The sequence below is a fragment of the Dermacentor silvarum genome, chromosome 1 (assembly GCF_013339745.2).
Source record: "Dermacentor silvarum isolate Dsil-2018 chromosome 1, BIME_Dsil_1.4, whole genome shotgun sequence".
NCBI lineage: Eukaryota > Metazoa > Arthropoda > Arachnida > Ixodida > Ixodidae > Dermacentor > Dermacentor silvarum.
Window position 1 is genome coordinate 219,955,920 of NC_051154.1, and position 27,334 is coordinate 219,983,253.

At 46.5% G+C, this 27,334-nt stretch overlaps 18 non-coding genes across 18 annotated transcripts; all 18 read left to right on the forward strand.

Moving 5' to 3' along the window:
• Nucleotides 1-20,649: 20,649 nt before the first annotated feature.
• On the forward strand, nt 20,650-20,721 carry Trnap-agg (transfer RNA proline (anticodon AGG)). Its single transcript has one exon. It is a non-coding gene; the product is annotated as a tRNA-Pro (tRNA).
• Nucleotides 20,722-20,861: 140 nt separating this feature from the next.
• Nucleotides 20,862-20,933, forward strand: Trnap-agg (transfer RNA proline (anticodon AGG)). Its single transcript has one exon. It is a non-coding gene; the product is annotated as a tRNA-Pro (tRNA).
• A 132-nt stretch (nt 20,934-21,065) lies between these two features.
• Trnap-agg (transfer RNA proline (anticodon AGG)) lies at nt 21,066-21,137 on the forward strand. Its single transcript has one exon. It is a non-coding gene; the product is annotated as a tRNA-Pro (tRNA).
• A 131-nt stretch (nt 21,138-21,268) lies between these two features.
• Trnap-agg (transfer RNA proline (anticodon AGG)) lies at nt 21,269-21,340 on the forward strand. Its single transcript has one exon. It is a non-coding gene; the product is annotated as a tRNA-Pro (tRNA).
• A 140-nt stretch (nt 21,341-21,480) lies between these two features.
• On the forward strand, nt 21,481-21,552 carry Trnap-agg (transfer RNA proline (anticodon AGG)). The gene has a single exon. It is a non-coding gene; the product is annotated as a tRNA-Pro (tRNA).
• A 132-nt stretch (nt 21,553-21,684) lies between these two features.
• Trnap-agg (transfer RNA proline (anticodon AGG)) lies at nt 21,685-21,756 on the forward strand. The gene has a single exon. It is a non-coding gene; the product is annotated as a tRNA-Pro (tRNA).
• A 1,073-nt stretch (nt 21,757-22,829) lies between these two features.
• Trnap-agg (transfer RNA proline (anticodon AGG)) lies at nt 22,830-22,901 on the forward strand. The gene has a single exon. It is a non-coding gene; the product is annotated as a tRNA-Pro (tRNA).
• A 140-nt stretch (nt 22,902-23,041) lies between these two features.
• On the forward strand, nt 23,042-23,113 carry Trnap-agg (transfer RNA proline (anticodon AGG)). The gene has a single exon. It is a non-coding gene; the product is annotated as a tRNA-Pro (tRNA).
• A 136-nt stretch (nt 23,114-23,249) lies between these two features.
• Nucleotides 23,250-23,321, forward strand: Trnap-agg (transfer RNA proline (anticodon AGG)). The gene has a single exon. It is a non-coding gene; the product is annotated as a tRNA-Pro (tRNA).
• Nucleotides 23,322-23,454: 133 nt separating this feature from the next.
• Trnap-agg (transfer RNA proline (anticodon AGG)) lies at nt 23,455-23,526 on the forward strand. Its single transcript has one exon. It is a non-coding gene; the product is annotated as a tRNA-Pro (tRNA).
• Nucleotides 23,527-23,658: 132 nt separating this feature from the next.
• On the forward strand, nt 23,659-23,730 carry Trnap-agg (transfer RNA proline (anticodon AGG)). Its single transcript has one exon. It is a non-coding gene; the product is annotated as a tRNA-Pro (tRNA).
• A 133-nt stretch (nt 23,731-23,863) lies between these two features.
• Trnap-agg (transfer RNA proline (anticodon AGG)) lies at nt 23,864-23,935 on the forward strand. The gene has a single exon. It is a non-coding gene; the product is annotated as a tRNA-Pro (tRNA).
• Nucleotides 23,936-24,074: 139 nt separating this feature from the next.
• Trnap-agg (transfer RNA proline (anticodon AGG)) lies at nt 24,075-24,146 on the forward strand. The gene has a single exon. It is a non-coding gene; the product is annotated as a tRNA-Pro (tRNA).
• A 136-nt stretch (nt 24,147-24,282) lies between these two features.
• On the forward strand, nt 24,283-24,354 carry Trnap-agg (transfer RNA proline (anticodon AGG)). Its single transcript has one exon. It is a non-coding gene; the product is annotated as a tRNA-Pro (tRNA).
• A 138-nt stretch (nt 24,355-24,492) lies between these two features.
• Trnap-agg (transfer RNA proline (anticodon AGG)) lies at nt 24,493-24,564 on the forward strand. The gene has a single exon. It is a non-coding gene; the product is annotated as a tRNA-Pro (tRNA).
• A 137-nt stretch (nt 24,565-24,701) lies between these two features.
• Nucleotides 24,702-24,773, forward strand: Trnap-agg (transfer RNA proline (anticodon AGG)). The gene has a single exon. It is a non-coding gene; the product is annotated as a tRNA-Pro (tRNA).
• Nucleotides 24,774-24,913: 140 nt separating this feature from the next.
• Nucleotides 24,914-24,985, forward strand: Trnap-agg (transfer RNA proline (anticodon AGG)). Its single transcript has one exon. It is a non-coding gene; the product is annotated as a tRNA-Pro (tRNA).
• A 137-nt stretch (nt 24,986-25,122) lies between these two features.
• Trnap-agg (transfer RNA proline (anticodon AGG)) lies at nt 25,123-25,194 on the forward strand. The gene has a single exon. It is a non-coding gene; the product is annotated as a tRNA-Pro (tRNA).
• The last annotated feature ends 2,140 nt before the right edge of the window (nt 25,195-27,334 follow it).

The following is a 27,334-nucleotide window of genomic DNA, read 5'->3' on the forward strand; positions in this document are numbered from 1 at the left end:
GCGCAGTTATATAAACGTCTAAACAGCCCTTATAGTTCCCTTCTATACTTCCGCATTTCGGGAAATATTGTGTGCAGATTTAATCACTCACCGCTGTGTTCAACAAGTTGGACGACCGGCTTCTCTCGGAAGATATAATCCTTCAGCATGGACGTGACTTGTCAGAAGACCGCGAAAGCACTGTTGTGCTTCTTGCGATACGCCGGACTCTGCGAACACCTGTACTGCTTGCTAATTTTTTTCTCTTTCTCTCCTGATTCCTTGTTCATAACTTCCTTTTCCATCATGCATGTGACAGGCAGAGAACCAAAAATTTGCATCTGGCTAACCTTCCTGCCTGTCTTCTGCTTCTTTCGCTCTCTCTTTCCGCATTTGTGGATCTGATATGGGTGAACTCCGCTTTACCATATAGAGCAGCCTGCTGACAGGACAACGCTGACGTCCATGCGGCTCGAAATCGACGTGCCCACGGTCCCCGGCAAAATGGCAAAAGCGAATGCATAGACGGCATCAAGGGCGCCGCATTTACTCGCCTTCGCTGAGCTCACAAAGGCGGTGTCTATTGTCTTCGTTTCCTTGGTGAGTCTGTCCCTTTTGCAATTGCCATCAACCCCCCCCCCCCCCCCCCCCCACACTCCTTTTTTTTTTCTATTTGACGTCGGTGTGTGTAAGGCATGCGCCAGCGCTCGTGTTGTTTTCTTAGTCCTGCCCGTCCTGCCATCCGGCTAGAGCCCCATCGTCGAGCAGCAACCATGAATGCATGGCAGCAAACCATCATTTTTTTTCATCATCTTTTTAGGTCGCCTCAGGGCCAAATGAAATGGTTTTATCCTGAATGTACTGCGCTGGAGAGCAATGAAAACAACAATGACTACAACGATACGGGGCGGGCACCTGATTCAGAGCAAAGAATACGCTTTTGCATACTCTCTCATGTGACGGTTCACGTCATGCCCCTTGTTTTCACTTCCGTCAGCTTCTCGTCGGCTTGATTCCTTTTGTTGCTGCTCTTGGCGCCTGTGTGCAGCCAGTGGTCGCATAAGCTCGCCTCTGTGTTTGTGTTGCTCGCGATGGAACAGAACCTCGTGTTTTTCTTGCCCGTCGAGACGGGTTTATTCAAGACGCCCCACCGGGTGGCCCGACGTACGCCTGATTTACGACAAAGCGAGCCGCTTTCACTACGCTCTCCTCTGACACGCGTTGTCTCGGCTGGTGCTGCGCAATGGACGCGGAACGAAGGCGCGCATCGAGATAGCTGAAGGAAGGGGGAGGGCATCTGTCGACTTATTCCCACTATACTTCTTTCCTCGTATCCAGGTAATTGCGCCCCGTACATCTCCACAAGCGATCCCCGTTACTAGACTGCTGTGGGGACAGTGCTTGCGGATTTTCCTTTTTCGAGGTGTTTTTTTTTTTCTTTTTTTTTTTTAAGAGCCGCCATGCGTATACCTTAGAGCATGTCCTTAATGGAGGCAGCACCTTCGTTACGTGATGAAAGTAAGAAAGAGTACGAAGGAGAAGCACGTGATACGGTTTTCAAATGAAACTATCTGTGCGAAACCTCGCAGAATTTGCCGACTCTGGCCGCTGTTCAGAAAACGTTTATTACATCACAAGTGATTCAGTTTTACCAAATAGCTCAACACAACACAGCAGACGTACGGGGTGATTATTTGTAAGTTTTACGGAGTTTATAAACATCGCCTGTGGCCGATAGCATTATATATATATATATATATATATATATATATATATCCTCGAGTTATATACGGACCTAAATCACGATATGATTATTAGGCACGCCGTATAATGGGGGACTCAGGATTAAGTTCGACCTCGTGGGGTTCTTTGACGTTCATTTGTGGTGTTTTTGCATTTCAGCTCAATGAAAATGTGGCCGCCGTGACCGGGGATTTGATCCCGCAACCTCGGGCGTCGCAGCGCAACACCAAAGCCACTACGCCAACACGGCACAAAGCGCCAACTAGCTTGTGCAGTCTAAAGGTTGTGCTTTATATGCTCCGCTCGGTGGCGGCACGCTCTTCGCCGGCGTCCACTGCGCGTCTGTTGTTGTTGTTGTTGCCTCAGCACACGGAACTGAATGGCTTCTTTCTTTTTCCTCTTGTTCAATAGGATAGGCACGGAAACGACAACTGCAATGTCCAGCACATCGCTGGTGTCATTTCCATGTGCTCTCCGGCTTAGAAAAATCAGTGAGTTATGTCCAGTCGTCGTGATACGCTCAGCTATTTCAATGGCCTAGACTTTGAGAACGCTTGGAACATGGCCTGTGAAGCGTGAACAAACGATCGCTACAAACGGACTTAAAAGAACCTTGACAAGCGGCAGGGAAAAGTGAACCCGAAGTCTATATCAGGTCAAATCGAGTAGGAACACCGACTGAAGGCAAATAATAATAATAACGCGGTCATCGTACGCCAAGGAGGATTAAATAATAAACCCGAACTAAAACACTCCTCACAGCTCAGGAAACTTCGTTCTTTTCCAAACGATGCCTTCGTCCCGAGGCTGAGAGGCGCGTCGAACAGCAAGGTAAATATCTTCATGACGAGGACTGCTGCATTCTCGTGGGACTGCGCTCAGCGTAAGGAGAAAAAAAATCTTAGCAGCCAACGCCCCAAGCCCTTTCCTTCAAAGACATCACGCGAGACGTACAAAAGAGGGAGACGTTGCATTTTCGTGCTTGAGCAGCGTGCTATTTCGAGCACAGTCTCGAGGGAATTGATGGAAATTGAAGAGCTCCATGGCTTATTACAAGACAATGCGCAGTCGCAGTAGTATACGCACTTCCGAAGAAAAAAGGCCAGTGAAGAGAAAAAAAATTGTGAGACAGCACGTCGTAACACATGGCTGAGTCTTATAACGAAGACCGCAAGCGAAACGAAACGTGCAATTCTCGTGGGGATTCCTTTTGACGTCGTTGCTCGCGCCATACCTGCAATGCGCCAGTAATGCGGCAGGCGTTTAGGCGACGGTATAATTGCACCAGCGTTTAATTTCAGGTAACACCACCGGTAGTGGTTTTACCTGAAATCAATCAGTTATGACGTTCTGCTGCTAGGTACGAAGTCATAGGTTCGCTTTCCGGCCGACCACGGCCGCATTTGATACACATGAAACATTTGATACGGTCTACCAATGCCGTCCACTGAACACTAATACATTAACTAGCTTTTGGTTTGTTCAAAAGCTAGTTGTCTTCAAGCACCCAGGCGATATTTATAAATAAAACAGCCTCGTCACCACGATTATTATGCACGGTGTATCCCAAGGGTGAGTTTTAGAGCCGTTAATTTTACCCGTTGTTTTTTTTTTTCACAAAATCTATTGACCGCATAGCCTCCACTCCATTGAAATTTAATTTTTTTCTTATCCTTTAGCTATAAATCTGACCGGTGAGAGTGTAAAATAAAGTGAAATTGGGGCATACTATAATACTTCAGGAATGGTTCGCGGATAAGTTCCAATTCTGGGTTTTTACGTGCCAAAACCCCGATTTCATTGATCCACGCTGCAGTGATCCGGATGATTCTACGGTTTAATTTTGACCACCAGGGGTCCTTTAGCGTGCCCCCAATGGATAGGAGACGGGCGTTCTTGCATTTCGCCCCCATCGAAATGCGGCCGCAGCCGCCGGGATTTGATCCCGCGACCGTGTGCTTAGCAACGCAACACCATAGCCGCTGAGCACCCGCGGACGGTTCTCTCATAAGTTCACTTTTAACGATAGGACAACAAATCACATTTTGGTGACGTAACAAGCTACAGGTGACTAGTTTCTAAAATTTGTAACCGCGAAAAGCTATAAGACATCCTTCAAATACATCTGCATAATAATAGATGGAATATCACCTTCAATGGCATGGCCGCCTTAGTACAATTTGCTCTAAGGTTTCTGTAGGCAGTTACAGCTGATATATCTTTATAGCTTTGTGTTGCACACTTGGACCAAATTGCAAGTGGTTATTTTGGTGCCAATGTGTTACGTAAAAATTATGTATAGACTCATGGGGTTGGACACACAAGACCTATCATAATATCATACGTATACTTCAAAAACGGGCAAAAACGGGCGAAATAAATTAGAAATAACACATTCGGTGGTGGTGGTGGTGGTGGTGGTGGTGGTGGTGGTGTCACGCTGAAAAGTGGGATGATACTGGTGATAGCGCAGAAAGGGTCCAAGCTCAATGGCACATACCAGGGACAAAAAAAGAGAGAGAGGGAGAAAGAGAGAAATAGAAAGAAAGAGAGAGAGAAAGAGAGAAAGAAAGAAAGAAAAAAAGAAAGAAAGAAAGAACGAACGAAAATCACCATGAAGGTCAGATACACACACGACAAGCTTCGCTTACTCCCATTTTCTCGACAGGGGAAGGGCTAGTGATTTTTTTTTTGTACACGTTTTTTTTTCTTTTTTTTTGTACTCAAAGAATTAAAAGCTTGACGGTAAAAGATGTGTAAAGAGGTGCGCTCAATCTCTGCAACCCTCCTGAAGCGGCCATTATTGGTCGGTGTGTTGCGACACATCAAGGCAATCTGGCACAGCATCGCAAACTTTTAGCATGACCATGGACCCAGAATAAGTTACCAGAAAAGTAGTACTTGGTGTGTGTAAATGTAGAGGCCGACGTCTGCAGCTTTGTCGTATGGGTATAGCGCCGAGACAAACGCTATAGTTTCGTTCTGATTAATTGGGGGCTCGTAGAGAGACGAGTAACGTTGACGCAAAGGTTGACGCGCATTACTGTATTTTGATGCATCAACATAATGTACCCTGGCCTTTATACTTTTTTTATTAATATAATTGAAAGAGATGTTGCCGCAGAAATACTGCGCCGGCTACTTCATGGCTCTTGAACAGGTGGTACAGTTACATGTATAGCTTTGTGTAATTTTTCACATATATATATATATATATATATATACGTTTGTAGGAGAAAAAGCAAAATGATAGATAACACACGCAGAAACGGCGTTATCCCATACAAAAAGAAAACAAAAAGAAACACCACGACATTACAAGTAGACTCTCAAATGAATAACGCGAATCACAACAATATCACATAACACAGTGACATTAGAAGGAAACACTGTTCGGTCCTCTTTATTGCGTAGATCTCTAAAAAAATGTCAACCACTCTAAGCGGAAACAAAAAAAACGACATCCAAAGTATCTGAGATTCATGATTCAACATTTACTCGTAAATGAACGCACACAGATATTGAAGCCTTGAAAACCGCGTGGCTAAATAGCAAATGCAGATGTGGTCGTCCAATACAGACACTCTGTCGAATTGCATTGCGAACCCGCCGTGGTTGTTTATAGTAGCTTTGGTGTTGCGCTGCTAGGCTCGAGGGCGTGGGATCAAAGCCTGACCGCGGCGGCCACATTTCGCGGGCGGCGAAATACAAATACGCCTGTGTCCTGTGCACGTTAAAGAACCCCAGGCGGTCGAAATTAATCCTGAGTCTGCCACTACGGTGCGTCTCATAATCATATCATGGTTTTTGCACGTAAAGCCCCAGAATTAAAAAAAAAGAATGCATTGCGACAAGGTGCCCTTTCCTACGTCATTGTGTATACCACCATGAGTCCTTCCGTCCATCAGCACCACTTCTTTTATACATGACTTCACTAATCAAAAACTTCAGGCATGTAATTCTCGTGGAATTGAAACAGCAGATTTATAACATGCGTGCATTAGAGCACATTATGAGTCGAAGTGTCCAAATTTTAGTGTTGTTTACACCAACCTACTCAACAATAGTTTATTCTTTCACAACGTTACCAGAATTTTATTATTCCTGCTGCATGTACAAAAACAAAGGGTCGTTCAAATCGTCGACGTGGTGGGAAGCTAGATTTACCTCGCTGGTAAATAGGGACCGACAGCCAGTTATCGTGAATAGAATTATGAAAGCTGAGCATAAAGCATTCAGATTTTAAATTATAACGATTGCATGCACACAAAGAGCAGTTGCCTAAAGCTCGCTCCTTTCTCGTAAAGTCGGAAGCTCTCAGGAATTTCTAAATCTTCATTCAATCTAGGATAATTAGGCGCGCGTGGAACGAGGGAAGTGTCAAACTCGATGGGACGTAACAGGAAAAGACGGTAATGAAGCTCGCGCGACGGGTTACGACAAACTGCGGGAGATCTAGTTTTACTACTGCTTTAAGTGCGCGGCCCACTGGGAATAAATAATCCCACTAACATACAAATGAAGTTGGAGGCCAGCTTCTAGAACCCGCACAGAAACATTAGTCGCTAATACAGCATGGTTAAGCGATGCGGCGTCGAGCGCTTGAGGCAGCTATCGAGGAAGCGTGTATCCAGCACTGCCGCGTGTATTCGGCGTGGTACATGTTCGAAATCCCACAGGCTCGTTGCTTCTGTGGGGCTGCGTAGAACAGCTACAGACGTTGATTCAATGAGATATGCCGGTTTCGTTTCTGGCCATTTCGAGAAACAAAATCAGATGCGACTAACGCCAAAAGTGCTTCCTATATATATATAATGTGCACTGCATGTCGCAGGAAAGAAAAGGAAATTCCGGATCAGCAACCAAATGAGGCAACGTGCCGTCGCTTCTCCTGTCTTTTCACATAATGTTCGGCCTGCTCCTAGAGGACACAAGCATCCCTTGGAGCACTGCCAAGTCTTAACGACAAGCGTCGAAGTGTATGCGGCTTGAGAAATGACGCCCTTGGTCTCGGGAACGCATATACACGTTTGTAACGCATGATGCATTATTTATATTAAATTCCTTTGACCTAGAAATACGCGTTGGGAACAAGCGCGGTCGTTGCGGTTCTCTTGCATCCCCCATCAGCTGCGCGAGGTTATAGCTATTGGAAGCCGAGAATTTCTCGACATAGGATAAACCTTTAGACCGGCTGTGTATGATAGTTATGTCACGAGATATGCAGAGAGAAATGACTTGTTCAATATCTCAAAATCTCAGTTGTCAATATTCAGTGTTCTAGTAGCAAAACGTAAGCGCGATGCCACGAAATGTGACTACCCGATGCTCCTTTCGTATATTAATCAACAAGATCCACCAGGTTTCACTAATTAGTTACTTGCTCCCCGATTTTGCATAACCTAGCTGCTGTCCCTGAAGATAAACAAGTCACGCAGTGTCGAGGCACTAGATGTGTCCCATTTGAAAACAGCTACCCAAAGAGAGAAATAAAGCAGGAAACATGGAGGCACTTGAAAGGAAAGGCTGGGAGGTAAACTAAGTTGCATCTTGTTTGCTACCCTAAACTGGGGAAGGGTAAAGCGGGCAGAAAAAGAACGAAAGAGGGAGAAGCAAAGGAATAAGAAGTGATGCGCGCACGCACGCAACAGTGTTTCCCCGGGCAATAAAATGCGGCCGCAGAACTCAGTCGTCTTCAAAAAGTACAGCAGGCCTCTTGTTGCCCCCTGCGCAGATGACGGTCGAGTTCTTAGGTCTAGCGAACCATAAGTGGCGAACGCTGTTAAAAATTTCACTCAATAAACAAAAAGCAATTAATAATATTTAATAAATTTAAACGGAAAAATAATATAGAAACGTAAAAAGGTTGGCAGGCAAATGAAGTAATTCCTGGCAATAAGTAGTTAATATTTCTCATTGTTGACCCTATAAAGCTGCACTGCATGACATCCATCGTTTAACCCCCGAGGCAGGAACCGATTTGCTCACAGAACGTTGGGTTCAATAAGTTCCAATTTTGGTTTGAAGCGTTGATCACGTCGTAATAAATATTCTAACAAGACAGGTAATTCTGTCAAAACGTTTATCTTGCAAATTATATTTTTTTTCTGTTCCTATGTACAGACTGAGTCAGAATCGTTTTTTTTTTACAAGTGCGCTGCTGTTGACAAATTTATTTTATAAAAGGCATAGGTGTTTAATTAGAAACGCGTATAATATAACAACCTTTTTACCATAGCATTGGAAATTAAAGCTACAGGCACCCGAAATAAATGCCACAATGCGAGTGGTAGCTTTGGTTGGCCCTCGCTCTGCCCTGCTTACACCGTTGATGTGTCTTCTCCGAACATTTTGCTAATTCGAAGGTACGTTCTCAACTTTCATCTGCAGCCCCCTCCAGCTTTCGACCTTCCTTCCAACACTCTTGACTAAGCTTCAGTGATGAATAACACAATATAGGAGATGACACCGCGCATTAAGCCCGTCTTTCTGTAGTTGAGCGTGAAGCGACGATGAAACACTCAGAGCTGAGAACAACTCGGCGATTATCTCATTTGCAGATCGTGTCGCCCTATCTGACCGCCGTTGTTGCCGCTCTCGCGCTCGAACCACGCAGTGAGTTCCACGGACGCTTTGCTGCGAGCTAGGCAGATCGTCAGTACGCCGAAGCGCCCTTTGCCTCTGCTGTGAATGACCGCAGTCCACACTTTTTTCTGAAGGCATGCCACCGATGCCTCCACCACGACGCGCTCTTCAGCCAACCCATAAACAGAAGAGCATGTCGGCGTGCACGTTCACCTGCCGCGCTGGCTCAGTGGCTAAGGCATTGCTCGGCTAAGCACGAGGTCGTGTGTTCGATTCCCGATAGCAGCTGCCATATTTGGCGCGTAATGCGAGAACGTCCGTGTACTCAGATTTCGGTGCGCGTGAAAGAACCCCGGGAAGTCAAAATTATTTCCGTGCTCGCCCAATAAGCCGTGGTCATAATCAGATCGTGGTTTTGCAACGTAAAACACCAAAACTTAATTCAAATGTTCTAGCCATCTTGTGCCCAAGAGAGCGATAACAAAAATGTAGTAGAAGAAAGCGTACATTCACCGATGCAAAATTTTAAAAAATATAAAAGCATGTGACTGACGTTTCAGCACCCATACGACTGTCTTGAATAAGGAAATGCACAGCCACCGCGGTTATACATATGCACTTGATCGCGTTACGTTTTTGAATAAATATCAGGACGAGGGCTCCTCGTTCTATTTGTAGCATACGCAGTAGACCATATGTGTAAGGATTTTCGAAGGAGCCGGGAGAACGAGTTCTTTATATAGGGACGTCTGACGCAGCGTTCCCGTTATTGTTGCTCTCTCTCTCTCTTTTCTTTTTTTTTTTCGTGGTGCACGGCCAGGTCATTCGAGGAGCCGTGTCCTTTCGCCATATTATTGTGGGGCTGTTTTATTCTTCTCTTTAAGTTACTGGTTTCACCAATATAGCTTGCCTGGCAATCGTGACAGAGAATTATGTAGGCAACACTAGGAAATTTTCCTTCTTAAACGTCGTTTTTGTTTCGGCTATTTATTTTGAGTGATTGATTGTCATGTGAGCCCGAAAACTTAATTGTATGCATGTCCCAATAAAACGATTAGCTATAGCCACTCTCTGACCTAGAAGATATATTGCGAAGCAACTACTATTAATGCCATTACAGTTATTCTGCAATTGCTGCTGTGACAAAATTACTGTGTGCTCTTAGCCGAAGAAAAATGCACAAAAAGATCGATCGTTTCGCAGCACGATTTTGCATGCGAAGGAAAAAAAATGGTCTCCAATCCATGATGTGAAGGTGGTTGGACAGCGAAGCTGTAAACGACAACTAGAACGATTACCCATTGCGACGTAGGGTGAAATTATTCACGTGGCGACATTCACATGCACTTTACCTAATTATTGTCATTTCATTGCCCCGCGACTTCGTTTGCGCCGCTACTTCGTGCCCCTACAAAGAGTGGACCAAAGAGAAGTGAAATTTGCCACGCCTCGTATGCACGCTACTCTTCCAGGAATCCTCACTATACTCACGGCCTTTCCATAGCACTGTCACAACACAAATCACTTGCCAGGCGGATTCTTCTATTACGTACGAAAGTGTAGTTAGGTTACTCCATGCTTCGTATGCTACAGTCAAGCTGCAATCACCGCGGTAGCTTGCGCAACAGTAATCTTTGCCGGGAAGCGGCGTATGCGGGGAGTGCAACGTGCTTCGCATTCCATGTAGGCGCAGGAGCGCCTTATCATCAATTATGTGCTTCGGATGCTTGTTTTGAGCTTGTTATTTATTGAAACGTATGCTGTTCGGTATGTTGTGTGCGTGATTCCAAAGAATGTATGCACTGTTCGCTTCACTTTGCTGAGTGCTTGTAGCCTCTGCCTTCCGGGGGCCAATGCATTTGGGAGTATGAGCCATTGATGATGATAGTTTTCTGTCGACGTTACGCCACGAAGAAATCCCGGGATCCTAGCCATAGGCAGCTTCGCCGTAATAGGCCAAATATTTAAAATCGAATATAAAAACATTGTTAGCGAGAATACGCCAATTTTTGAAAAAAAAGAAAGGAAAACACATAGAGCAGCTGACATGGCCATTCAGAAACCGCTCGCACTTCCTGAGACAATGGTGACCAGAGGTGCACTTCCTCGAGTGCTGTATCTACATTACATATAGGCGCATGCATATCTCATAATTTCCGGCCTTTGTTGTTACCACGTGTCTCGCATAGCGACGACAGTTCTGATTGAGGCCTCCTTGTGTGGCGGGCAGTTGCTTTCCTTCGGGGACTGCTCGAGAAGGCGGCTCTCGTGTTTCGGGTGTATCGTGTTCGTCGAAGAAGAGTGTGCGGGGCAGCGCTCAAGCATGAGACCGCGTTGAGCGCTCACCCACGCTGCAACTTCTAATCGGGGCCCGCCGCTAGGTTTTGGCTGCTTGCTTTGAGGGTAGGATGACACCCAGCTGCGCTCTCGTCTTTGTCTACGTGCGCCACCGGTGGATGTTTGTGTATGCTCAGTGAGCAGCCGAATACACATAGTAATACACACAGAGTAGGAAAAGCTAGGTCAACACTTATAGAGTTTCAACGTTAACTCGTTGTATGCAGAGCGTAACTGCGCTGTAACTGTTCTTGGTGGGATAGTGGATAACGAAGGTACAAGAGGGACACCGCCCTTCTTCGTTTATTTTCTTGTCCTTCTTCTCTGCTTGGCCTCCCTTCTTCTTCATGCTGTGTTATTTTAGTGGAATGACAATACTTCTTCTTGTAGATGTGGGGTAGAAAAAGAGGTAGAGTTAGAAGTATACGTAGAGGTAGAAAAATGTCGTAAAAATGTTGCTAACAAAAGAGAGATTGAGAGAACAAAGGAAAGGGATATAGGCTAAACCACTACTGAATCCGTAAAGCCTGTAGTGACTTGTATCCACGTGCCCGCCCAGATATTATATTTAAAGCGAAGCTTTCTATGCCTCACTGATTCGTGCGTGAGTGCCGAAAACGCACTGCAGGAAAGTTAACTCGCACAATGGAACTATCTGCGCATCTGCGCACACCACCGTAGAACACTACAGTTTACATTCGCAGTTGTACCAATAAGAACAATGAGAATGCTACCCAGACGAACCGTACATATCTGCATTGCATTACGCGCGTCACGCAATGCATTCTCGGCCGTCATCATGGGTAGGCCTCGTGTGCAGCGCATGGCAGAACAAGAGGCTGCCGTACGCGAACATAAGTGCGATCGCGATCGTGCACGTAAGGCCGATCCCGTGTATCGGCAACGGCATGCAGTCCGTGAAAGTGTGAGTGTGTACGTGTAATCAACGGCTACATGATCTAAAATAAAGGCTATGCAACTTAACGAAATGTGTCTTCATTCAACTGCAACGTTCAAAAAATGCAATCCTAAACAAGCGATCAAATAACATATCACATCGTATCGGGTCGCTCCGCATTTCTTGGATTCATTGCGTGGTCGTTGGCTTTGAACTTTGACTTTGATTCAGTTTGCATGGGCGAAAGCTTCGCGTTCAACCATCTTTCTTTAAGAAAGGGGCTTTAATTTTTTTCCAACTAGACTAGGTCCAACTAGACTAGAAACTTATTGGCACAGTCTCAATCAAAAATAGAAAGCTTTGTTACAATATATTGTTACAATATATGCCCCTGAATACTGTCGCCATTAAAACCTAGTGGTGCTTGCGCTCTGAATAGAAGTGGGCGCATCAGGTCGCCGGCAGTCGCAGCACGAGCTTCGAGTGACGACGGTGTGAGCTTCTTATATTCGGGGACAATCGTAACAATTTTGGCGACGATGATCATCTGGTAATTGAGAGATGCCAATGTACGGTTTCTTGATCCCTTCGAGTCCCACGTCCAGTCATGGCAAGAGTATTTGGAATGAATGGAGCAGTTATTCAATGCCAAAGACGTGCCAACGGACAAGCGTCACGCCGCCTTTCTAAGTTGCTGTGATTCCAGGACATACTCCATTCTGCAAAGTGTTCTTGCGCCGGAGAAACCACGGGAAACTACTCTGACGAATTGCCTACGAACCCCCATGAACCACGTTTTGCCGAAACTTTCAGTCGTGGTGATTCGTTTCAAGTTCCACTCTAGCATCCGCGAAGAGAACTAGTCGGTTAGCGACTATGTAGCCCACTCAAGAATATCTTAGAACACTGCGATTTCAGAACTTTCCCCAAAGACTTGTTTAGAGACCACGTCGTTTGTGGGATCAACGATCCTCAAATTCAAACCAGGCTACTGGAGGACCTAGCCTCATGCTAGAATCCGCATGGAATTTGCGAAACGTGATGCCTCCGGACTCTGTGATACTTCAGGAGCGTCTTCTGCAGCAATTAATGTTATCCAGGCTCCTCATACAAGGCATGTTAGTTGCTGCCGCTGTGGTGACACGCACAACGCGACTAGGTGTCCTCACATTCATGATGTTTGCAACTATTGCCACAGGAAAGGATATAGTAAAGCATGCAATGCAAAAAGTGGTAATTTCAATCAGAGATCTACCGTGCCCAAGCAAAAATATCACCAGAAAAGGAATACCGGCAAGCTAGCTGTAGTGCATGCAGTAGATGAGCCAGGAAGCCAGGTTGGAAGTTCATGCAGTAACGCAGAAACCTACGATATGTGGATAATTTTTTCGACGTCACACCAGCCCACCAAGGTCAATCCTTTCATTGTTCTACTTCAAATACAAGGATGACCTTTTAAAATGGAGCTTGACAGAGGAGAAGCATATCCATCATTCGGGAAAAGACATTACATTGTGTATTCTCGACGCGGCATTGCACACCTCACAAACATTCAACTAAAGATCGAGTTGCACCGGCGAAATGAAACCTGTCCTTGGACAGGTTACGGTATAAGCAAAGTACAACAATAACCATTACAACCTCCCATTACTGGTCGCACATGGTAAAGCACCGTTGCTCCTTGGACGCAAATGGATGGAGGCGTTGAACATGTCATTAAGCAAGCCACTCTTCAGCATCACTGAAGTCTGTTCCATAAGTGATGCCCCGCAGCTCGTAGAGAAACATGGTGCGTTGTTTTCTGATGATCCAAAAACTTTCCAAGACGTCACAATTAAACTTGCTATTAAAGAGGCAGCAAAGCCCCGTTTCTTCAAACCTAGAATAGCTCAGTTTGCACTGATGGATAAAGTGTGTGAGAACTACAATGGTTACAGCGGGAAGATATTATACAACCTGTACGCTCATCTGGAAGGGCAGCACCTATTGTACCAGTCCTCAAGAAAGGTGGTCGGATTTGCATCTGTGGGGACTACAAGGTGACTGTGAATAGCGTTGCAATTGTGGACAAGTATTCAATTGCAATGACTGAAGAGTTGTGGACGAACATGTCAGGTGGGATCAAATTTATTAAGCTATATCTCAAGGATGCGTATTAGCAACTTATTGTTGACTTGGCATCTAGGAAGTGCACAACTATCAATACGCCAAATAGTTTTTTTTTCGAATATAAGAGACTTCCTTTCAGGATTTCGTCAGCACCATTCATTTTCCAAAGGCAGATGGAAATCTTTCTCCCAGGTCTGCCGTCCATTCAAGGATTGCCGTCTGCTTTGACGACATCCTGATGACAGGCGCCGACGACAAAGACCACGTGAGCAATCTCTCGAAAGTATTCCAGCAAATGGAGAAGACAAGTCTCAAGATATAGCAATTCTCCATTCATGATGTCCTCTGTAGAATACGTAGGCCACGTCATTGATGCCAACGGGCGACACTCCGCTCCCGGCAAGGTTTAGGCAGTTCGTTGTACGCCGGTCTGCATCACCTTATGGCTAATAACGTCCCATGGACTTGGAAGAAAGAGCATGAAGATTCATTTCTGGTAGGAAAGCGACTTGTCACTACAGCTTCCGCATTAGTTCCCTATGACCCCAAGAAAGAACTTTTCTCATCGGCGATGCCTCTCCAACGGGTCTTGAGGCCGTCTTAGCTCATCGTGACTTTCATGGATTAGAACATTCTATCACGTTTGCATCTAGAAGCCTGCAATCTGCCGAGAAGAATTACTGCCAGCTCGACAAGGAAGCTTTAGTGTTAATCTACGGCGTTACAAGATTCCACCAGTGCCTCTGGGGAAGACATTCTGCCTCTGTTACAAATCACAAGCCATTACTTATACTTCTTGGCCAAGACAATTGAGGCAATTTCCGAACGCAGTTTTCCTAGAACTGTGCGTTGGGCGTTGGGTCTTTATGTTATCTGCTGCTTACAACAATGCTTTGATACATAGTCCAGGAATGAAGATAGAGCATGGTGACGGAGAGTCGTTTGCCACTGAAATGTGACAAATTCCCAGTCGAAGGTCCGTCTGACATATTCATGTTGGAAAAACGTTACCCACGTGTTTTGTCATCTGCAGCAGTAGCCCAAGCCTCGACAAAAGACCCTCTCTTGTCTCGAGTTCATGACCTACGTGCTTTTGCGAGGAGCTCGAGCAACTTCCACAGGAGGCTCAATGGAAACCAGGAAGGCACGTGAGCTTGAGCTTAGTCTTCAGGACAAAGCTATTCTCTGGGGAACAAGAGTCATAATCCCATCTGTACTTCATGAAAGAAGAAGTGCTGAAACTTTTGCATGAAGGGCATCCACGAATTGAAAAAATGAAGTATTGAGAAATGAAATAGGTCAATAACCTTAGCGCATGTCGATTACAAACATTTCATGGGAGTGATGGCCAGGCAAGTTCACACTGTCATTAAACAAATTGTAAGACCACATCAAACTTGTGGTATAAAATATCTATAACGATGAATATTCACATTGCAATGAATATTTTACAATGTTGTGAAGATTTTGAGTAGAATAGCGATGCTACAAATTGATCTCGAAAAGGCCTGTGACCGCGTAAGTCATGAGATACGTTTGTGTGTTCACGAGCACATGCATCTGTGGTTTTGGAGGAGGTTCGAATGGCACACACGAGATGCACTACGAGGACTGTTGTCAACAAACAGCTCGGTGAAAGTATTCACATCTTATCAAGTTTAAAACAAGTACGAGGTGCTACCCAAAAGTTTCGGGAATTTTAAAAGCACGGGAAAACTGAGTGTGGTACACGTTTCCACCACTAGATGTGGCTATCAGTATGCCTTGCGGATCAGTGTGCTGAACAACTTGCATCTAAGAAAAAGTACTGTTTTGCGAAGTGTTGTTTTCCAACGCAATATTTCACTAATTTGGCGCATTTCTTTGCGACCAATATGGAAGACTTCAAGAAGCGAATAATTTGCATCAAGTTTTGTTTTAAGCTTGGCAAAACTGCGGCAGAAACTTATCGTATGCTAGAGAACGCTTTCGGAGTCGACGCCATGAGCCGAAGTGGGACGTTCTTATGGCATAAACGCTTCAAAGAGGGTAGAATGTGTGCTTACGACGATGAACGTTCTGGATGCCCGTCAACGAGCACAAACCCGGAAACGATAGAGGAAGTTTGTAAGTCTATCCTCGGAAATCACAGGCTAACTATAATGGATGTCTGCGACATTGTAGGACAGTTGTACGGCAGAGTTGAGCGAATTTTGTCGGATGTTTTGAACATGAGGCGCATTTCTGCAAAATTCGTGCCAAGACTGCTCAGTGACGAACAGAAGCTGCACCGTATTTCTGTCTCTACAGAACTGAAACAAGTCAGAGACAATCCCACATTCCTCTCCAGTGTAATAACCGGAGATGTGACATGGGTTTATGACTACAATCCTCAAACGTAACAGCAGTCGTCGCAATGGAAGCCGCCAAATTCTCAGCGGCCGCAAAAGGCACGTGAAGTTTGTGGGAACGTGAAGTCCATGCTCACTGTTTTTTTTTTTTTTTTGCCTACGTGGATTTGCCCACAAGGCAATCTGACCTCCTTGACAAACCGGGCATAGCGAGCTTTACTGTGACATTTTGAGGTGCTTAAGAGAGAGCATCGCAAGCGTCCGGAGGAGTGGAAGAACAACTGGCTTCATCATCACGACAACGCCCCCGCTCAGACATCACTCGCTGTTCGACAGCTCCTGACTTCCAAACAAATCACAGTACTTCCGCACCCACGCTATTCATCTGACTTCACCCCTTGGGACTTTTTTTTTGTTCCAAAAGTTGAAGTTGAGGCTGAAAGGACATCGGTTTCACACTGTTGAAGAGATCCAGTCGGAATCGCAGGTGGTCCTCAACACACTGTGGCCTGCAGAGCTCCACGAACGCATGAAATCGCGGCAGAAACGCGGGGATGGTTGTATACATGCTCAAGGGGACTACTTTGAGATATACAGTGCTGATTAGGCGTTATGGTCAGCGCTTTCTTTTTTATGACTGAATCCCTGGAACTTTTGGGCAGCACCTCCTATGTCCTGCTTCAGAATTACACCTTTCTATCTATTTAGAACCTAGCTATTTGCCCCTTCCCCCAGTGCAGTGTAGCAAACTGTACGTGCGTCTAGTTAACCTCCCAGCCTTTCCTCTTTTCTGTTTCATCTCTCTCTCTCTAGAGCCTCTTTGTCAAAACGTGCTCCAGAGTGAACCAGTTCATGGTTTCTGCGTCATGATCGCGGAGTTCTAAGTGCTCAGTTACGCAGATGATATCGCGGTGTTTTGTGATGATCAAGAAAGTGTCAGAGTGGCACTAAATAATGTGAAGTCATTCTGTGAGCATACCGGTAGTAGAGTAAATTGGAATAAATGCCTTGAAATCTGGCATGGAAACTGGCTTAGAACACCCTGATCGTACGAAAATGTTGCATGAATGGTTTTACACCTGTCAAGTACTTAGGTATAACGCTCCAATACTACCGCAACTCAACAGAATATTGGAAGAATGAAACAGAGCAACTACTCGTCAAGACACAAAAATGAAAAATGAGGGAGGGTGAGATTTTTCTATTATTACGCGTTCAACTGTGTGCAATCTATTTCTTGATTCACGAGTGTGGTATGTTCTTCAAATGCTACCTATGACGTTTGATGCTGTTCAGAAGATACACATAATGCTGGCAGTATTTGAATGGGCTTCTACGTGGAAGAGTACGAGTCAAACAAATTTGTTCCGCTCGGGCCTGGTCCACCTCTTCGTGCGGCAAATCATGGCTAGGTTTATTTTCTTACGTGATCAAGGCAATTGCTTCTTGAGAAGAGTGTTATATGAGTGGTTGCCAAATTATTTTCCAGAAATATTTGTTTCAATGGTCAATTTAGAAAAAAAGACTGCCTAGAAGTTGTAGGCGCAAAATCCTTGGGTCTTTCGAAAACCGAAAAGTAGGCTATTTCGATCGAATATCTCTGAAGTTATGCGAAAGAAATTACACAAGATATTGTAGAAACCATGTTGTCATTGCCTGTTTATCGATCACTGCATCCAAAAGGTCCCGGAGACGATGACTTAAGAAGAGTTCAAAGAAGTTGCAGTTTCGCCCGAAAGGCGAAGCATCGATTGCGATAGCAAATTAGTAGAGAGCTATACGAAGCAAGGATAGTAGTTTAATGGGCCATATAAAGTTGTAAAAATTCGCTTACTAACTAAATAGACAAGCACGGTGTCACGCGCGCACAGGTAAACATGAACACATCGCGCTCGATGACCGCGGGAACTCGCTTTGAAAACGCCGGAGTGAGAAAGCGCACCAGCAGCAACGGGCAAACTGACCGTCCCTCGTCTCGCTCCAATGCGAACTAAACGTCGAAAGCACAGGGCATACGAAACTAACAGCATTCGGAACATGCACTTTGTCCCCATCGCAGATCGCTCCGAAGATGAGGTCCGCGCGGGCGCGCACTTCGCACATATCTCAGATCGAGTTCAAGATATGGCGCCCGCGCGGCAGCGCGGTGAGCAGCAGCGAACGGAGCAGAACGCAACCCCTCCCCCTCCCTCTCCGTTGCCTCACCCCCAGGCCTCGCGCGCGAACGAAGACCGCGCGCTTCCGGCCTGCCTTCCTCCCTCGCGGGGGCTACATTGAGCCGCGTTTGCCGGCTCGATCACCCTCGTGTGCTTTCACTCGCAGACGCAGCGTACGGCGCGCGGCGACGATTTTATCACCGTTGGACTTTATACGGAACCTCACGGCGACGGAGGAGTGTCCATAAAAGATGCCAGCACGACTAACAGTCAAAAATCGTTTAACGCGACAGCATTAAGGGCCCCATGTCGCAATACATCCGGCGCCGACCATCGTTTGGCGAAAAATCATTCCGAACCACAACCACGCAGGCTCTTCGCGTGGCGCAGAGGCAATACTGAACTGAATTTCTCAAAGTAAAATGCCTCAGAAAAATCGTAAATTACAACTTAAAACACAACCTACGGACATGATAGCGTCGGTTTATAATTTCAATATACAAGAAAACATAATTCTCTTACGCGGAAACTCAAACACAAGCCCCTTTTCCAACATTTCTGTCATTCATAAAGCATCGCGCCCAGCTCGGGTCCTTGCAGCAACACCCTCCAGATGGCGCTCGCCACCGCGCGCTGCGCCAAATCAGGGGTTACAGGGTTACATGTGATGGACGTCATTTGAGGGCAGCTAGGGAAGCCAGCAGCAAGATAGAATTTGAGGAGCGATTGAGAGAAATGGCAGAAAAGTGATGAGCAAGGAGAGTGTTCAGTTATTTGGACATGAGGAATGTTGACACAAAATGGACGAAGCTGACCAGAAAATTGTCAATCAAATATTTGGACTGCAGGAGGGGTGCAAACCAGGAAACAGCGATTAAGAAAAGGGTTAAAGAAACAGAGAGGGGACTGTGGAAAACAGGGATGCAGACGAAATCAGCACTGGGAACATACCGAACTTTCAAGCAAGAAATTGCCAAAGAAAATATCTACGATAATTCTAGGGGAAGCTCTTTGTTGTTTGAAGCCAGGACGGGAGTATTGCGGACTGAGATGTACCGAGTCAAGTACCAAGATATAGACACGTTGCGCGGTGCGTGTGGAGAAGAAGAGGAAACGGCTGAACACCTCATACTTTTCTGTAAAGGGCTTAACCCTGCATTGCAAAGCAACGGGGCTGATTTTTTCAAGCATTGGGGTTTAGGGACAGTGAAGGCAAAATACACTTTAAGCGGGTAGATATAACCAAACGGAGGTCATCTGATTGCTGGCTAAAATCAAGGCAGGGGTGAAATTTCCCCCACCACAAAATTACAAAATATGTTAATAGTCATGGCTACGTGGCGTATGCCACCGCCCGATATAAAGGGTTCAGCCTCATCCATCCTTCCATCCATCCATCCATGCGGCCGCGGAGGCGAACGTGGAGACAAAACAAGAAAGCTGCAGTTGCCGGGAAGCGTGACAAACAGTCAGGGATCTTTGAATGCTATCGAGTTACAGTCTTAAATGCGAAGCTTAAGCGTCCTCATTTTTTTTAATCTGCACAGTAGCGCACTCCCTACAAAGCCTACAAAGAATAATGTCATACCGTATTTACCGGCGCATTGTCGGCACTGTTCCTGTGAGCCGTTACTATCTAGCATCCGAATTCTGCGGAAGAGCAGAGATACGCTTTCGCGTGAGCTAAAGGAAGCGTACCATATCAAGGAGAAAGAGAAGGGATGTATAAATGCCACCTCCGTATTATTGCGGAGCAAATAAGAAATTATTTATTGTGATAGCGATTATATGGCCACTTCAGGCGAATTTCCGCCGGCGTCGTCGGTGTCATTGTCGCCGTGATGTCACGTATAAACTCATTGTCGCGCACTATGCTGTAGGTGCGACTGAAAGCGTGCGAGGGTTAGCCAAGAAGCATGGCGGCTCGATCTCGCGTGCAAGTACGGAAAAGGGGGAGAAAATGCTCCGTCTGGGAGGGGCGCTCTCATCCCGAATGTGACCAAAACCGAGTATTCGTGGTCTTTGTAATCTTCCTCTCCTGCAGCCCGTCAAAACATTAGGAAGGTGTAAACACACCACGAACGTGAATTGTTGCGTCAGCCGGATTGGTATCCACTTTTTATTAGGTGTTTAACTTCACCTTTCGATTTTTTCTTGTGATGGAAGGTGTTACTGTGTGTGACGTTTTCTTTATATGGACTGCTCATTGACGTGTGATTGCTTATGTCCACCGGGCGTTCATATTATTGCAAATAGTTCCTGTACATACATGATTTCATTCATTGTAATAAATACCATTTTCAAAAAAAAAAAAGCTAGTTGGTCTAGGGGTATAATTCTCGCTTAGATCCCGGGTTTAAATCCCGGACGAGCCCACTATTCCCCCTTTTTTTTTTGTTCTCAACCAGAATGTGACCAAAGCCTGATAGTCGTAGTCTTTGTCCTCTTCCTTTTCTGAAGCCCGCCAAGATATCACGAAGGTGTAAACACGCAATGAGAGTGATTTCATGTCGGCTCGTTGGTCTAGGGGTATGATTCTCGCTTAGGGTGCGAGAGGTCCCGGGTTCAAATCCCGGACGAGCCCACTATTTCTTTTTTTTTTTTTTTTGTTCTCAACCCGAATGTGACCAAAGCCTGATAGTCGTAGTCTTTGTCCTTTTCCTTTTCTGAAGCCCGCCAAGATATCACGAAGGTGTAAACACGCAATGAGAGTGATTTTATGTTGGCTCGTTGGTCTAGGGGTATGATTCTCGCTTAGGGTGCGAGAGGTCCCGGGTTCAAATCCCGGACGGGCCCACTATTCCTTTTTTTTTTTGCTCTCAGCCCGAATGCGACCAAATACGGATCGTAGTCTTTGTCTTCTTCCTTTTCTGAAGCCCGCCAAGATATCACGAAAGTGTAAACACGCAATGAGAGTGATTTCATGTCGGCTCGTTGGTCTAGGGGTATGATTCTCGCTTAGGGTGCGAGAGGTCCCGGGTTCAAATCCCGGACGGGCCCACTATTCCTTTTTTTTTTGCTCTCAGCCCGAATGCGACCAAATACGGATCGTAGTCTTTGTCTTCTTCCTTTTCTGAAGCCCGCCAAGATATCACGAACGTGTAAACACGCAATGAGAGTGATTTCATGTCGGCTCGTTGGTCTAGGGGTATGATTCTCGCTTAGGGTGCGAGAGGTCCCGGGTTCAAATCCCGGACGAGCCCACTATTCTTTTTTTTTTTTTTTTTGTTCTCAACCCGAATGTGACCAAAGCCTGATAGTCGTAGTCTTTGTCCTTTTCCTTTTCTGAAGCCCGCCAAGATATCACGAAGGTGTAAACACGCAATGAGAGTGATTTCATGTTGGCTCGTTGGTCTAGGGGTATGATTCTCGCTTAGGGTGCGAGAGGTCCCGGGTTCAAATCCCGGACGGGCCCACTATTCCTTTTTTTTTTTGCTCTCAGCCCGAATGCGACCAAATACGGATCGTAGTCTTTGTCTTCTTCCTTTTCTGAAGCCCGCCAAGATATCACGAGAGTGTAAACACGCAATGAGAGTGATTTCATGTCGGCTCGTTGGTCTAGGGGTATGATTCTCGCTTAGGGTGCGAGAGGTCCCGGGTTCAAATCCCGGACGGGCCCACTATTCCTTTTTTTTTTTGCTCTCAGCCCGAATGCGACCAAATACGGATCGTAGTCTTTGTCTTCTTCCTTTTCTGAAGCCCGCCAAGATATCACGAACGTGTAAACACGCAATGAGAGTGATTTCATGTCGACTAGCCGAACGAATTTGTTTCGCCGTGTTAAGAAAGGAGGGCTTGGTCTTGTTCATTTGTTTTTGAGACAGGTTGTGTCACGATTTGTGTATTTACGGGATCAAAATCCCCAGTTCCTCCGTACTGTCATGCAAATGAGGCTGCGGCGACTACTCCCGGAACTTATAGTGTCGTCGCGTGAAATGATTAACGGTTCTGTAACCGGGTACCTACGCGAAGTGGTTCTCTCGTTCAGGTTGCTGAACGCACGATTTTCTTTAGAGTATTTATTTAATGTTAGGAAGGAAAAACTATATAAGGACCTAGTGGAAAACATGCTCCCAGAGCCCTTGTACCGTATCCCACATAGCGGAGGCCCAGGACAGGATGTGCTCAAACGAGTAAAGAAAATGCCTATACAACCATCAGTTAAAACCTTCTTCTTTCAGTTGCACACGAACACACTCACTGTTAAAACCTGGCTTAAAGATAAAGGCATCTTTGTACCCTGCACTACTGACTGCTCCTCATGCAAGAAACCAGAATCGATCGAGCACGCATTTCTAGATTGTTGGGACCCAATCTTTCACTGGGATGTGCTTCAGCGCACATTAAAGAAACAATTACCCCTTGACCCATATGGCATTCGTTTCTTGCCGGTAGACGTATCCGAGGATATTCCGTACGATTTGATCATGGTCCTGGGACTCCACGCCTTGTGGAAAACGAGAATGGAATATCGGCATGCTGATGAAAATGTACGCCCTGTTCGCGAACATTTTATCGAAAGTGTTGTGCGTGTGCGAGATGTGTATCGTGCTCTAGCCGATCCACCAGACTGGATCCCTGTATTTGATGTGTTGGCTTGTATGAAAAGATTTTAATGCCGCGGTAGCCAAAGTCTGGCTGCCACGTTTTGTTCCCTGTAACGTGTTATTTCGGCAATAAAGAAAAAAAAAGGGCTCGTTGGTCTAGGGGTATGATTCTCGCTTAGGGTGCGAGAGGTCCCGGGTTAAAATCCCGGACGAGCCCACTATTCCTTTTTTTTTTTTTTTTTTTGCTCTCAGCCCGAATGCGACCAAATACGGATCGTAGTCTTTGTCTTCTTCCTTTTCTGAATCCCGCCAAGATATCACGAAGGTGTAAACACGCAATGAGAGTGATTTCATGTTGGCTCGTTGGTCTAGGGGTATGATTCTCGCTTAGGGTGCGAGAGGTCCCGGGTTCAAATCCCGGACGGGCCCACTATTCCTTTTTTTTTTTTTTTGCTCTCAGCCCGAATGCGACCAAATACGGATCGTAGTATTTGTCTTCTTCCTTTTCTGAATCCCGCCAAGATATCACGAAGGTGTAAACACGCAATGAGAGTGATTTCATGTTGGCTCGTTGGTCTAGGGGTATGATTCTCGCTTAGGGTGCGAGAGGTCCCGGGTTCAAATCCCGGACGGGCCCACTATTCCTTTTTTTTTTTTGCTCTCAGCCCGAATGCGACCAAATACGGATCGTAGTATTTGTCTTCTTCCTTTTCTGAATCCCGCCAAGATATCACGAAGGTGTAAACACGCAATGAGAGTGATTTCATGTTGGCTCGTTGGTCTAGGGGTATGATTCTCGCTTAGGGTGCGAGAGGTCCCGGGTTCAAATCCCGGACGGGCCCACTATTCCTTTTTTTTTTTTTGCTCAGCCCGAATGCGACCAAATACGGATCGTAGTATTTGTCTTCTTCCTTTTCTGAATCCCGCCAAGATATCACGAACGTGTAAACACGCATTGAGAGTGATTTCATGTTGGCTCGTTGGTCTAGGGGTATGATTCTCGCTTAGGGTGCGAGAGGTCCCGGGTTCAAATCCCGGACGGGCCCACTATTCCTTTTTTTTTTTTGCTCTCAGCCCGAATGCGACCAAATACGGATCGTAGTCTTTGTCTTCTTCCTTTTCTGAATCCCGCCAAGATATCACGAAGGTGTAAACACGCAATGAGAGTGATTTCATGTTGGCTCGTTGGTCTAGGGGTATGATTCTCGCTTAGGGTGCGAGAGGTCCCGGGTTAAAATCCCGGACGAGCCCACTATTCCTTTTTTTTTTTTTTTTTTGCTCTCAGCCCGAATGCGACCAAATACGGATCGTAGTATTTGTCTTCTTCCTTTTCTGAATCCCGCCAAGATATCACGAAGGTGTAAACACGCAATGAGAGTGATTTCATGTTGGCTCGTTGGTCTAGGGGTATGATTCTCGCTTAGGGTGCGAGAGGTCCCGGGTTCAAATCCCGGACGAGCCCACTATTCCTTTTTTTTTTTTTTTGCTCTCAGCCCGAATGCGACCAAATACGGATCGTAGTCTTTGTCTTCTTCCTTTTCTGAATCCCGCCAAGATATCACGAAGGTGTAAACACGCAATGAGAGTGATTTCATGTTGGCTCGTTGGTCTAGGGGTATGATTCTCGCTTAGGGTGCGAGAGGTCCCGGGTTCAAATCCCGGACGAGCCCACTATTCCTTTTTTTTTTTTTTTTTGCTCTCAGCCCGAATGCGACCAAATACGGATCGTAGTCTTTGTCTTCTTCCTTTTCTGAATCCCGCCAAGATATCACGAAGGTGTAAACACGCAATGAGAGTGATTTCATGTTGGCTCGTTGGTCTAGGGGTATGATTCTCGCTTAGGGTGCGAGAGGTCCCGGGTTAAAATCCCGGACGAGCCCACTATTCCTTTTTTTTTTTTTTTTGCTCTCAGCCCGAATGCGACCAAATACGGATCGTAGTCTTTGTCTTCTTCCTTTTCTGAATCCCGCCAAGATATCACGAAGGTGTAAACACGCAATGAGAGTGATTTCATGTTGGCTCGTTGGTCTAGGGGTATGATTCTCGCTTAGGGTGCGAGAGGTCCCGGGTTAAAATCCCGGACGAGCCCACTATTCCTTTTTTTTTTTTTTTTTTTGCTCTCAGCCCGAATGCGACCAAATACGGATCGTAGTCTTTGTCTTCTTCCTTTTCTGAATCCCGCCAAGATATCACGAAGGTGTAAACACGCAATGAGAGTGATTTCATGTTGGCTCGTTGGTCTAGGGGTATGATTCTCGCTTAGGGTGCGAGAGGTCCCGGGTTGAAATCCCGGACGAGCCCACTATTCCTTTTTTTTTTTTTGTTCTCAACCCGAATGTGACCAAAGCCTGATAGTCGTAGTCTTTGTCCTCTTCCTTTTCTGAAGCCCGCCAAGATATCAAGAAGGTGTAAACACGCAATGAGAGCGATTTCATGTCGGCTCGTTGGTCTAGGGGTATGATTCTCGCTTAGGGTGCGAGAGGTCCCGGGTTCAAATCCCGGACGAGCCCACTGTTCCTTTTTTTTTTTTTTGCTCTCAGCCCGAATGCGACCAAAGCTTGATAGTCGTAGTATTTGTCTTCTTCCTTTTATGAAGCCCGTCAAGATATCACGAAAGTGTAAACACGCAATGAGAGTGATTTCGTGTCGGCTTGTTGGTCTCATTCTGCTTCCGGCTTCCAAGCTAAACGGATTGCGGGATCATGGGCTCCAGTAGAGCGGCAAATGCGGCTTTTGACTGAGGAAGATAAGGGCTACCAGATTATTTTGCCACGACTACCAAACGGACGCATCGTATTAAATACGGTGTTTTTGCACGGTGACACTCGTGTTCGCCCGTTCCGTGTAGGACATTTTCGGGACGCGCTTCAAGCTGTTGGTATGCTCTCGGGCGTCGTCGCCCTTGGAGCGTACCAAATAAACCATGTGTGCGCGGTGACGATGAACACAGGCGAAGCTTCCAAAAAGCTGGCTGCGCTTAAAGGGCGTCGCTGCCTGGTAATCGACACGAAGGAACAACAGGTGAAGCGGCGTCTCCACTGGCTTCTGGATGGAGTGGAAGACGAGGACGTGAAAACGGCGCTGGCTTCATTTGACAAAGTGACCGAGGTGACCCGCGAGCGCTGGCGAGTGGATGGTGTCTCCGACAAGGGCTCAACGACTCGAGCAGTGCTACTGCAGCTGAAGACTGGGTTGAAGGTCGACGACTTGCCCCACCAGATACGCGTTGCCGGCGAGCTCGCGCTTGTAGTTGCCCCGGGTCACCCTATGCAGTGTCTGCGCTGTAAGGGTTCTGGCTACGTTCAACGAGAATGTGAGGTTCCCCGTTGCTTCAGGTGCAGGCTTTTCGGCCACGTCGACGCGGACTGTGTACGCTCTTACGCAGTAGTCGCGGGTTCGATGGAGAGCGAACCGTTGACATCAGAACACATGATGGACGTGATCGAGGCGGAGGACACGGCCAAGGGAGCCGAAAGCGGCAACGCGGCGGCAGAAGCGAGCGGGACGACCACCCCGACGAAAGGAGGATGGGATGATGTCCCTCCCCCCAAGGAGCCAGCAGCAACTCTCGGTAGCGGGACGGAGACACCGGCAGAAAATGAGCCCCCAGAAGGCTACTGACGCTACGCAGGGAGCGGAAGACAACACGGCCCCTACCAACGCCCGCGTCGAGGTCATCTCGGCATCGGTCAAGAGGTCCCTGCATCAGGACGAGAAAGTCGACGGAAAGGCCGGTGGTGACTCTGAGGCTCCGCTCGCTAAGACGATGTCCGGAAGGCGCTCGACCCTCAAGCCTAAGCCGAACCTGGAGGCCGATCGTAGGCCCGCCGCGAAACCGATCCCAGACGAACTCGACTGACGGCCACCGGATGGCCACGGAGGCGTCTAGCGGACTACTAGACGTTAAGGTGAGCACCATGCTCCGGGCCTTCTCCCCTCCTTTTTGTATCACTAATGGCTTCCAACCCGTCGCTTAGCCTCGGCACGCTAATCGTTCGAGGTCTGGCCGCCAAAAGGAAACAGTCAGGTGTACCGACTACTAGTGGACCAAGACCTCGACGCTTTAGCCGTGCAAGAAACCAAGGTAGACGGCGAGGAGGAGACCGAGAGCATGGTCCAGAGGTTCACGTATAAGTACTATATTTGCCGCAGTGAGCCACGCCTTAGGGACGTTGGTTGGGTATGTATTGTTCGTGAAGAACCGCCCAGGGCTTGTCATATAGAAGGTTACTTTTCATGCGCTTCTGGCCGACTTGTCGTTTGCGACTTCAGCTATTGCGATGTCCACTGGCGCGTGTTGTGCGTTTATGCGCCTAATACAGTAGAAGAGAGGGCAAATTTCTTTTGTAATTTCAGGCAACACTACTTTGCAAACAAAACAGTAGCCAGTGTGGCTGATTTCAATTGCGTATTGAATGCCAAGGATAGGTCTACGCGACGCGTTGTTTATAACAAAAGCAGCTACATCCTGGCGCAGATTATAAGCAAATTTGAATTAGAAGACATCACGGAGTGTTTTCGGGGGGACCGGGACGTGACTTACACTCACTTTCAGGGTGTAAGTCACGCACCATTGGACCGTGTGTATCTATCATATGATTTAGTAGATAAATACCAGAGTTGGAGGCCTCTTTGGACACCTTACCAGTG